Genomic DNA, 12,226 nt, shown 5'->3' with positions numbered 1-12,226 from the left:
AATGCAAATTTGTTCCAATTGTATTTCGTTTCATTCATTTTAGGTTAAATATGCAAGCAGCATGGATATGTTTAACATTATTGTATAATAGCTAAGGTGCAATAACTGCGAAGAACTTGTTTTGAACAAATGTAATGACGTATTTAATGTAAGCGGATGTATTTAATACATATTTTCTGCAGCAGCAACATTTCCACAAAACTTGTTCCACAAAACTTGTTCCACAAAACGTTATTACACTGCTATTCGCCGACACCTAGCTTAGTTTTAATGGGGTAATTTATTTTAAACTCTGTAAATGATGCATTAATACTTTTTTCATGGTGAATATTGATTGATGATATTGAGTAAAAAGGATTTATTATGAGAATGATGACTAATATATTGGAGAGTTTGTTTAAATGCATTAGTGGCCATGGTGTACAATGTCAATGTTCCAATTGTATTTTATTTCATTCATTTTAGGTTAAATATGCAAGCAGCATGGATATGTTTAACATTATTGTATAATAGCTAAGATGCAATAACTGCGAAGAACTTGTTTTGAACAAATGTAATGACGTATTTAATGTAAACGGATGTATTTAATACATATTTTCTGCAGCAGCAACAGTTCCACAAAACTTGTTCCACAAAACGTTATTACACTGCTATTCGCCGACACCTAGCTTAGTTTTAATGGGGTTATTTATTTTAAACTCTGTAAATGATGCATTAATACTTTTTTCATGGTGAATATTGATTGATAATATTGAGTAAAAAGGATTTATTATGAGAATGATGACTAATATATTGGAGAGTTTGTTTAAATGCATTAGTGGTCATGGTGTACAATGTCAATGTTCCAATTGTATTTTATTTCATTCATTTTAGGTTAAATATGCAAGCAGCATGGATATGTTTAACATTATTGTATAATAGATAAGATGCAAAAACTGCGAAGAACTTGTTTTGAACAAATGTAATGACGTATTTAATGTAAACGGATGTATTTAATACATATTTTCTGCAGCAGCAACAGTTCCACAAAACTTGTTCCACAAAACGTTATTACACTGCTATTCGCCGCTGACGAAATAAAACAGAGCTTGCCCCAAAGATGTCTGTTGTACTGTAATACCGCTACAAAGAGGGAGCCCCCAGTGAGGATTCCCATGCAATGGCATTCAGAGCACTGGAGCTTAACCTAACTGTCAAGACATTTACTTACTTATTTACTTACTCATTTACGTATTTATTTAGTATTTACGTATTTATTTGCGTATTATTTTTATTATAATTATTTTTACTCATTTACTCACGCACGCACGCACGCACGCACGCACGCACGCACGCACGCACGCACGCCGTTGGGACCAAGGATTTGTTCCCACCACCTTATTGCTGATCGGGTCCCGCAATTCGCTGTGCAGAGTCGCGTCAGAAACCACGCCAGAAACCTATGTGTTCGAATCCCGGCTCTCCCCGAAAATGTTTCTCTCGTCTTCGTAGGTTTCATCAAAGTTCTAAACGTCTAAGACCTGCAACAATTCGAGCTTTCCTCCTACATTAAGATGACACGCTGTGAAATAACTGGAATACTGTTGAAAGCGGCGTTAAACAAGACTCACTCACTCACTATTGCTGGTGGTAAGAGCCGACAAAATTGGGCCACCTGTTTGCCATGGTTGCGTCCCTGTGGCGGCGGAGGACGGAAGTCTGGTGGTCGAGGACACCGGTCCTAGGAGTAGCGTTCCTTTGCTTAATACACGACTTCGACCCTTACTTCGCCTGGAGAGGTGGTAGGAAGCGCCCGGTAATATCAATCGACCGGTCATGCCAAAACCCAGAGCACCTTACTTTTCTTGCGCCATCACTATTTGGCTTGGACGTTTATATTTATGTCTGAATTCTTTGAATATACATTTGCATCTCTCTTTTTTTCAATATACTTGTTAAATTCAAAAGTTACCTAGATGCCAGTGCCAGAAGGCGGTTGTTTTCGGGCCATTCTGGTAGGATCTATGTACAAAAACAAAAATATAACCATCATCAACCGAATTATCTCATTTATAACATCGTGTAACTCATATTTTGTATAGTGCTATGGATTACACAATATGGTGAGATTAGTAAAGTGGTTACCTCGCTTCTCGACCTTTTTTCTGCCATGTTGAACTTCATGCGAATGGCGGCAAATGATTTATTATGCGCCCATGTCACATCCACGAAGCTATTATACTATCAGACAGCCAATTTGAAAATAAAATGTATCAGACTGGCCAGAAAGAGTTACCTTTCCCTACTGTAACGTTTAGTCCGTAACGGAAGCTTTTTGTTCAAGTCCTGCATATTGTATCGACTAGAACTGTGTGTCGCAACGAAACGACAGTGCCGATTGTCTTTCAGTTTATGGTGATTTTCAGAAAGTCTAAGATATGGAAGATATGAAACGATAACTTTGGTCGTTAATATTAAGGTGACATTGTGTGTATTTATGGGTAGAAAGCTCATGACCTAAACGTAAACATTGAATGGCCAAGCCCGAAGTGATCGACAGGACATGCGATTTCTTGTTTTCCAGTTGTCCTACATGCTCTCCCGTTTCGAAAAATAACTGCTGCTTTTTTTCATATGAAATGCCTTCGAGTCTTGTGACAACAATACATTTTCGCATGTGGGTTAACCGCTTACGGATAAATGAGCTGTAAAGTTTGATTTCGAATTGTTTTTCGTTTCAATGATGATGGCGCTATGATTGGTTTGCTGAAATAGTATTTTAGTGAGTCTAATGTGCATGGTACATGCTATGATTGTACAAGATAATTGATAACCAATTGTGTGTGTATATATATCATCAAATACACATGATGAATCTCCTCTGTGAATTTGACCTCGCGTATTGTGACGTGGTTGACGTCACGTCAAACAGCCGATCTAATGCTGTGGTTGTTTAATGGATACACGTGGTTTCAGTTTCAAAATAAAAATATTCTCAAATGTTATATCTGGGATAACACTTTCTCAGTTAAGTACAGATTCTCATACTTTATTGGTGTATGCCCCGTCCGGGATTCGAACCCACACTGACAGAGTGAGGCACCTAATCTCCAGCACACTAAGTCAGCGATCTTACCCGCTCAGCCACCCAGGCCTCCACAAAACTAAAGTCTGAAAACTGGTAGTCTTGATCACGTACTTTGTGTACCCCTCTGAAAAGTGTAAATTGGCACGGCCCCACCCTAGAACCGCTCCTGGCTTGTGATTGGTCGGTTGGGTCACGTGACCTCTGGGTTGAGTCATGCGTGCGCATCCAAGATGGCGGCACATCCGTTTCCGGCAGCGTGTTCATCCAAGATGGCGGCATATCCGTTTCGGTGGCATGCGCACCTCCAAAAGGGCGGCACATCCGTTTCCGGGGAGGAGGGGGTAAAACCCAAAGAAGCGCTCGTACAGAGTGAAAAAGATCGACATTGAAAGAAGCGCGTATAAAATCCTGGATGTACCGTTTTTTTCTTTCTAAAAATTGAAGAGGTGGTGGTGGTGGTGGAGGGAGATGGTGTTGGGTGGGAGGTGGGTGGGTGGTGGTGGTGGTCGGTTCTTTGTTTGGGTTTGAGGGTCGTCAAAGCATGAGGATGAAAAGCGTTCTTTCGGGAGAGATGGGTGGCCCTGAAAAGGGCTGTTGGAAAACAAATTGGAAACTGGAAACGACAGGAAACGGTAGGAACACTGGAAAAACTGGAAACGATTGGAAACTGGAAAAAACAGTGGAGCAGCATGTCCCATGCGTTAGTCACTTTGCTCAGATGATCTATCTTCTTCATCCTCTACCTCCATCTCCTCCTCAGACTGAATGCGTCGTCGGCGCTTTGAAGAGTGTTTTCTTGAGGGGCTTCTGTCCTGTTTTCTTTTCCCTAGACATGGTGTGATGCCCGTACGGAGTTGTGTGATGCTGACGTTTTCTTTCGACTGGGTTCTGGGCAATCTGCAGCGAAATGACCCACTACTTGACAGTTGTAACATGGGCCCTGGGGAGTCTTCTTCTTATCTTGACTGCCTTATCTTCGGACAAACATAGTGACGGTGACCTTGAGTGTGGCACTCGGTACATATCACTTCAGGGCAGTACAGGTAACTGTGACTGTCGGTCTGGCACTTCATACAACTGTATCGAGGTGACATGGTTGGTTTCATAGAATGCAGTGTGTGTGTGTGAGTGGCTTCGCTCTTGTTTTTATAGGAAAGGGGCTGACACCTTGCTTCCTGGTTGGTTTCCCACGCAGCGGCTCCGATTGGTTCGTTCCGGTGCCTGGCCTGCACCTCAGTTTTCCAAAACGGACCGACCCCTGTGTTTCTTTTCCATAGCCCACAATGGTCCGAGCGCGGCCTCTGATTGGTCGACAACCCAGGAGTCTGATTGGTCAGATTTCGATCCGTTGTTTTTTTCAGACACCCACTCGGTATCGGGGACATCTCTGGAGGATGACATGGTATTCATAGACCGTCTTTAGTGTTAGTGATGGTGTGTACTGGAATGACTGACACCAGGCAGCTGATCTTTCAAGCATGAGCCTTTCAATTTCTCTTTTACTCTTTCTTTACTTTGGTGTGCACTGACATGACAGACAGACAGACAGACAACGTAGACGACATCTCAACTCAGCCTCGGCCCCCTATTGGAGTAGAGATCAATCAAGACACAAAGAGTCAGTTCAATCAATCACTGTTTAATAATGAACAACAACAACAACCAGATACATAGGAAATACGAAAAGACAATTGAGGAGGGAGTGCTTTGCATGTCCCTACAACAACGCGAAAACGATTCCTCTTCCATCTTCAAGCTCTTCGGATTCCCGACACGGGTGCAATGTGTGAAGCCCATTTCTGGTGTCCCCCGCCGTGATATTGCTGGAATATTGCTAAAAGCTGCGTAAAATCATACTCACTCACTCACTCACTCAAGCTCTTCGAGTGAAGATGAGGGTCACCATAAGATGTGGTCCTCCATCATACTGTCCCAAACAGGCCCCAAACATGTGAGAGGTCCATCAGTAAAACAAGTACAGTCTATGGCCTCCCTGAAACAGACATGACACATCACTTGACCACTGTTGCAGCTATATACTAGAAGAATTAAGAAAAATTCCGCATAACGATTCAGAATGGCAAAAAAAGCTCTCAACAAGACTCCATGACATGAGGGAAATAGTCAACTTCCACATCATGTCGAGCAAATATTCCAGCAGCTCCAACCTTTGGTGTTCACATTTTACAACTGTTGAGGTACAATCGATCATGTTCTTTCTACCACGATTTCAAAGAACGTCAAAGTTGTTGGATGAAACCTATGATTGTTGATTCGAATTCCGGTTCGCCCCGATTATGTTTCTAGGTTTGTCAGCACCATACCCGTACCCGTGGGTTTCACAGAAGTGGTAAACGTCTGAGACCTGCATCACTTCGGGCTTTCCTCCCACATTAAGCTGACACGCCGAAATATAACTGTAATACAGTCAAAAGCGGCGTTAAACCCAACTCACTCACTCACTCACTCACTTGTTACTATATTTCAAAAGAAGACCTTGTTATATTTGAACAAAATGCAGAAACATAGACTTGATGTCAATAGAAACACATTAAGTACCGACATCTTATGAATTATAAATGTAAATAGAGTCAATAAACGTTTTACAAACTCATCAAAATAACATCCATGGGTTTCTAAAGACCTATTCTCACCCGGATATTCACAGGTATGTGGAAAAAGAACGTTGACGCCGAGTGATGATTTCAGAACGCTTGTAACCGCCTCCGTGGTCTAGTGGAAGAGCGTCTGCCCGCAGAGGTAAGGGGTTCGATGTCCGGCCCCATCATAAACAATATACAAGATAGTACTTGTTGATACCCTGCCTGGCGCTCGACGATAAGAGGCTAAGGGATAACTTAAGTAATAGTAATGAAAACGTCTATCACAGCATGTAGCCAGGATAGATTTGGCAATGATGATGATACCACAGGAGGCAGTCAGCTTTGGAATCATATCCAGCAAATTTTAAAGAAACGAGTGAAAGTGGATTTGGAAGGAAGTTCCGCGTCAGTTTTTTATTGTCCATATTTTACATCCAACCACTATGAGCTACCCTCGGCGTTTTTGTGGGAGGAATGAGTGAGTTGGGTTAACGTCGCTTTGAACAGTGGTCTCAGATATACCCTTTTGGTGAAACCCACGAGCATGGGTACGGCGCTGAGAAACCTAGAAACATAATCGGGGCGAATCCGGATTCGAACCCAAGATCATAGGTTTCTGGCGTGGCCAAGGGACATAACTCTGCACAGCTTATTGAGGCGCCTTAGACCACACGGCCACCCATGCCTCTCTTGTGGGAAAATAACCTCTACTTTAATTTTGAAAACAGTATAATAAACGAGAATGCATTGACAAGTGCATGTATTTGCACACCTTAACAATTCGGCTTCTACGCTCCAAATGCACAAGTTATGAAATGTTTATGAAATCCAACATATATTTCGTATTGCTCCATTAAGTTGAAACAAAAAAAGAAAAACAATAACGCTTTCGGGTAGACTGCAGTATGTGGGTCCTCAAACCGGAACGAACGTTTTTACGGAAGTTGTCGAACGAAAAACGTTCCACGCATGCGCAGTTCGTTATTTACGGTCGAAGCGAGAGGATTTTGTAGGCAGCCATTTTTTTCTACCGAATGTACGTTGTCGGCACATCAGTATTTTCAGACCCTATCAGACAATATAGGTCTGTGACTGTCAAATAATTATATATAAGTCTGTGGATCCATCTAGGCCTAGATCTATGTGTTTTTCTGCTTCTTTTTCATCATATTTTAAAACGATCGTTTTGCGTCTAAGTCCTAAAAATTGTAAACACGGCTGATGAACTAAGAAACTGAATAAGAGGATCAACCGAACAAGAGAAATATTTCTTTTCTGATAATGTTTACAACAAAATAATCATACATTCCCTTATTCGTTCAATACCTATGCAAAGATTTGTTAACTGCTCTCCAAGTCGCCTCTGTTTTATTTGTTAAAGCCCCAACTTCTAAATTTACAAGTTCTACACTATGAGCGTAGTTGCTTCCATAGTAGAATCCATAGTAGGAAAGTCACATGATCAGACACGTGACGTCTTACTCTTTTATGTCCCGCCCACAACCAACACGAAGTCGACACAATGAGAGTATGGCTTCACTTTCTATCGCATAACTCTCGGCCCCCATAAATCATACTTTCTATACGTCCAGAACATTTTGGGGGTCCTTTTGGCTCAAAATGCCTTCCAACGGATTTCAGCACGCCGACGCTTACGCGCTTATAAATTAGCAAAGCTGCCGAAGGCAAAAATGGGGACCCTAATACTGCGTTTGTCCTTGGTTACTTGCAAACTGGTTACCTGGTGCTTGCTACAAACTTACGCTGTCGTCGGCTTTTCCCAGTGAGAGTAATGTGAGCACTCCCAACATCGCTCGGCGTGTTTACTTGCGTAACTCGTGAAGATGAACCAGACAATGGTGCAGTCGATTGCCCCCAAAATACCCTTGCTAGTCCAGCGCCTCAGGCCAATGTTTCGCTGGTGTATCGTGCACAAATATTTCAGAAACTACGTGGGGTATTGCGACATGTTTTATTTTTTATCGTGAATTCAAAAGATACGTTGATCTTGAACATGAGAGTTCTTTATATGTTTCATAAGAGTCCATTTAGGTGTGACATTTCCCTGTTTAAACAGTTTACGCCCTTTCGTGTGCGTCAATGCTGACATCAGTCAGTCAGTCAGTCAGTCAGTCACTCAGTCACTCACTCACTCACTCACTCACTCACTCACTCACACAATAGTTTGCTCCCCTAATCTTAACGGTACTGAAAAAGGGGTGAACAAACGACAACACAAGTAACTATTACATTAATTTTGGGCAGTGTCGGGTATGTAGTTACAGTTATCGATGTGTCAAGCCCATTTCTGGTGTCCCCCGCCGTGATATTGCTGGAATATTGCTAAGAGCTGTGTAAAACCATACTCACTCACGAGAACAATGTGTAAACGTTAACCTGCTCAAACAATATATAGATATAACCCTCCCCAGTCGATCGCTACTGTAAAATAGCCCGTGAAACAACCAGTATAAAATATAGGCAACATGCATATCTATTCATTGTAATGGAACCGGACCTTCATAAAACGAATTCCGGTATGTGATTTGTTTATTCAGTCTATTTATAACTGCGCCCGTTTCGCAATTGACAGTCACAGTTCGTGAATAGCAGCCCTGTCCTTACCTTTAGTGGAGAAGTTGCGGTGTGACACTATGGCTGAGATAGTGATGGTACAAATGGAAGCACCAACCTCAGGATTTACTCATGAAGAGTGAGTGAGTGAGTTAAGATTTATAGTCACATCGGCAATATTTCAGCCATATTGTGACTAAATCAAGTTGGACAGTAATAATACATAAATATAGACATTAAAATCTGTCGACAAAGGACAGTAAAAACACTAGACCATCACAGATGTAGATTGTAAAACTAGCATAACATAATAAAATTTGTAACAATTCATAACAATACACAATAAAAATGGGCTATAGATCACCAATAGCCAAAGGTAGGACACCATACTAGGTACCATGGGGACTTACGATACTTCTGCTACCTACATGGTAACCCAGCAGGATTTACACCATCGCTCTGGCTACTGGTGATTGTCAGCAAGTTTAAGCCAAATCAGTTAAAAACAACAAGAATTCTACGATTAAAAACATGGAAAATGAAAAATACTTTGAATGAAATAGGACTTATGTACCCTCTCAGGGGGACAATTATTTTACGCTACTTCAACCCCCTTTGAAGGTACAGCCACTAACAATCACAGTTATATAATCATTTTACCAATAATAATAATAATAATCATAAAAAGCACATACTTTTTACAATACATATCAAAATTTATCAATCAATTCTATTTCTTTTAAAAAAGCAATAATTAAATGAGAACTTACCTTAAAAAGATTCTTCATGGATGAAACCTGGAAATAATTTTCCCTTGTGATGGAAAAATCCACACAGTCAAGCAGGACATGCTTGACTGTGATTCTTTCATCACAAGGGATACAGAATGGAGGATCCTCACCTTTTAACAAATATTCATGAGTATAACGAGAATGGCCAATACGACATCGTCTTAATACGACTTCTTCAAATCTGGACTGACAGCCCAAGTAGGTATAACCAATATCTGCTTTAATTGCATGTAATTTATTTATACCCACTTGAGTGTCCCACTTCTTCTGCATTAGGTCTTTGATATAGGATCTAATAACAGGTTTATAATCACTGTATGGTAGTAGAAGTGGTGTCACAGATTTGTTGAGAGCTGCCTTTGCTGCAGCATCAGCCATAGTGTTACCCGTGATTCCAACATGACTGGGCAACCAGCAAAAGACGATGTCGTATTGGCCAGTAGCAAGGTCATTATACAATTCTAAAATATCTAAAATGAATGGATGATGCGAAGAGCTAGATTTGATTGCCTGTAGACACGATAATGAATCTGAAAAGATGATGAACCGTTTACAACTGTACTGTTTTTGGATATATTCCAAAGCAGTTAATATTGCTTTGGCTTCAGCAGTGAAAATGGAGCTATGGTCTGGTAAGCGAGATGAGACGGTTTTGGATCCAATGACAGCAGCACTGGAGACTGTGCTGCCGTCCTTGGATCCATCTGTAAAAATAGAACGGTGGGATTCGTATTTAGCTCTAACTTGTAAATATTCTTGCTGATATACTAATTGATTTGTGTCTTGTTTTTTAAATTGTGTGAGTGTCAAGTCCACCTCCGGTCTGACAAGTTGCCAAGGAGGGGAAGACAGAAGCCTGAAAGGAGAAATATTATCTAAATCAAGATGTGCAGCTGTAATGTGGGGTTTAATCCGAATGCCTAGTGGTGGGACCAGCTTAGGCTTACTATGAAAAAGGTCTTCGTAATGGGGTTGAAATACACAGTTAAATGCAGGGTTTAACCGGTTAGAACGTAATTTTGCAATATATTGAAGCGATAATTTGATACGCCGCTGCTTTAACGATGGTTCATCAGCTTCTACATATAAGCTTTCCACAGGAGACGTTCGAAAGGCGCCAAGACAAAGTCTTAGTCCCTGATGGTGAATGGAATCTAATTTTTGTAAATTGCTCTTACAGGCTCCACCATAAACGATGGAGCCATAATCTAATTTAGAGCGGATCAGAGACCTACACTACTGCCTAGAAGTTCATTCCCCTTACACGCATGGGCAACGCGTTACGCAACCAGTGTGCATCGGGTTGGTCACGCGTGTGAGACCCGTGTGCAACGCGTTGCACACGGGTGTGCACCCCGTCCGCCACTCGTGTGCAACGCGTGACACACTCATTAGAGGGGGAACAAACTTTTGACCAAAGGAGGACCCGTGTTAAGCTGAACCTGGAGGTGGTAACAAGGAGAGAAAATTTTGTTATCCTGACGAAAAATGATAATGCACATGTATTTCCTAATGTCTCCTTTCTTTATGTGATTTTGTGGGAATAACATGAATACTGTTGCGATTAAATAGATCTGTTTTGTTTTATACGACCATTGCTTCTAAATCCGATGGTGTTAAGAGAATACATGGTCCTGGAACATGTTATTGCAATTGAAATGCTTTTATTGTGATTTGACATTAACCGTCTGTAGTACGACTTTCAGTGATAATATGTATGAGGTTTGGCGGCGCATTGTTTTTATTGGACCCTAATTACTTTATGATGACTTGGACTCTTTATCACAGCTCCATAGCCGTGAGGCTGGAAAAGAGCAGCATGTAATTAATGAGGGTGGGTTATATCATTGAGGATACACTTGAGGGAGAGAATACTAATTACCGTACTACAGACGTACTGTACTGTAGACGTAAGCGCGGGGTTTTAGCTGGCCGTTTGATAATGGCCGCCAGGAGAAGTGAGCTTTGCCTGCGTCATCTAAAATAAATAATAAGATACAGCAGTGTTATTTTCACGGTCTGTTGAATAAACTCCCAGCGCAACGGTCAATGTATCTTCTACTTGATCCTTGATACATCATTTTGGCATTCACAATATATAGTATTTCAACGTACAAAGGAGCACTGATCTAAAGCAATTCCGCGGGAGTAGTTGTTACCTGTGCATTACTGTATTTTCCCAGTGAGTACCCGGATGATATAGCAGAAATCTAGACTTGTTCGCGACCTGTGCTCGCCATTCGTAAGCGCATTTTAATTGAAAGTAGAAGGACGTATAACTGATCAACAAAAATGAAATACAGTTTTTGAAATGTAGGTATATTTGTGGGGAGCATCGGTAATGGTGATGCAGTTTTGATAAGTCACTTGCTTGGTAATTGTGCGATCTTCGTGTACACTATTTTGACTTGCAACACAGAGTAAATATTTCACTGAACATTGCTTATTTTACCGTGTGTATATGTTTACATTCAAAATGTAAACAGATTTCACTAAGGAAATGTATTAAACGCCTAAATATTCAGTTTATTTTACAAATTAACTGAAAAATATGTCCATCTTTATTAATATGATAACGAATTCCAAATATTTGTTTATGTTTAATATCATCACCAAGTACAGTTCTGTATTGTTTGGCTTCTTTTCTTAGCATAATTAATATATTGTGATGTGTTTAACCTCTCTTGGTCGTCTTTATCATTTTTAGTCAGTCGGTTAAATAAATGAATGGATTATTCAGTCAATTTGTAAAATGACTGAAATATTTAGATATTTAATAAATTGCCTGAGTGAATCATATTTTACACATTGACTGTAACATATACACGCTTACAAAAGAAAATACTTGTGAAAACACCGTCTATCGCGCATCGAAAAACTTCCCAACCAAACGGAAAGGAACAAGAATGATTCTGTTCAAAGCTGCAGCGAATGAATGAAAACAAAATGCAAATATCATTATAACAACCTACCAAAGTTATAATGTATCCGGGAATATCAACATACAGGAACAATATCCATTGCGTCTGCAGCTGTACAAAAATACTTATTCGATGTAAAATGTCTATGTGAGAATCAAATACTTTAATAATAATTATTTGGAAACAATATTTGGAATATATATGAAATATATTAAAATATTTAAATATATCGTTTTTAAACGTTATTTAAATGTATCGAATAGTATAACC

Source organism: Haliotis rufescens, unplaced genomic scaffold (genome assembly GCF_023055435.1).
Source record: "Haliotis rufescens isolate VD_foot unplaced genomic scaffold, xgHalRufe1.0.p SCAF_17, whole genome shotgun sequence".
NCBI lineage: Eukaryota > Metazoa > Mollusca > Gastropoda > Lepetellida > Haliotidae > Haliotis > Haliotis rufescens.
This window is presented reverse-complemented; position numbering follows the sequence as displayed.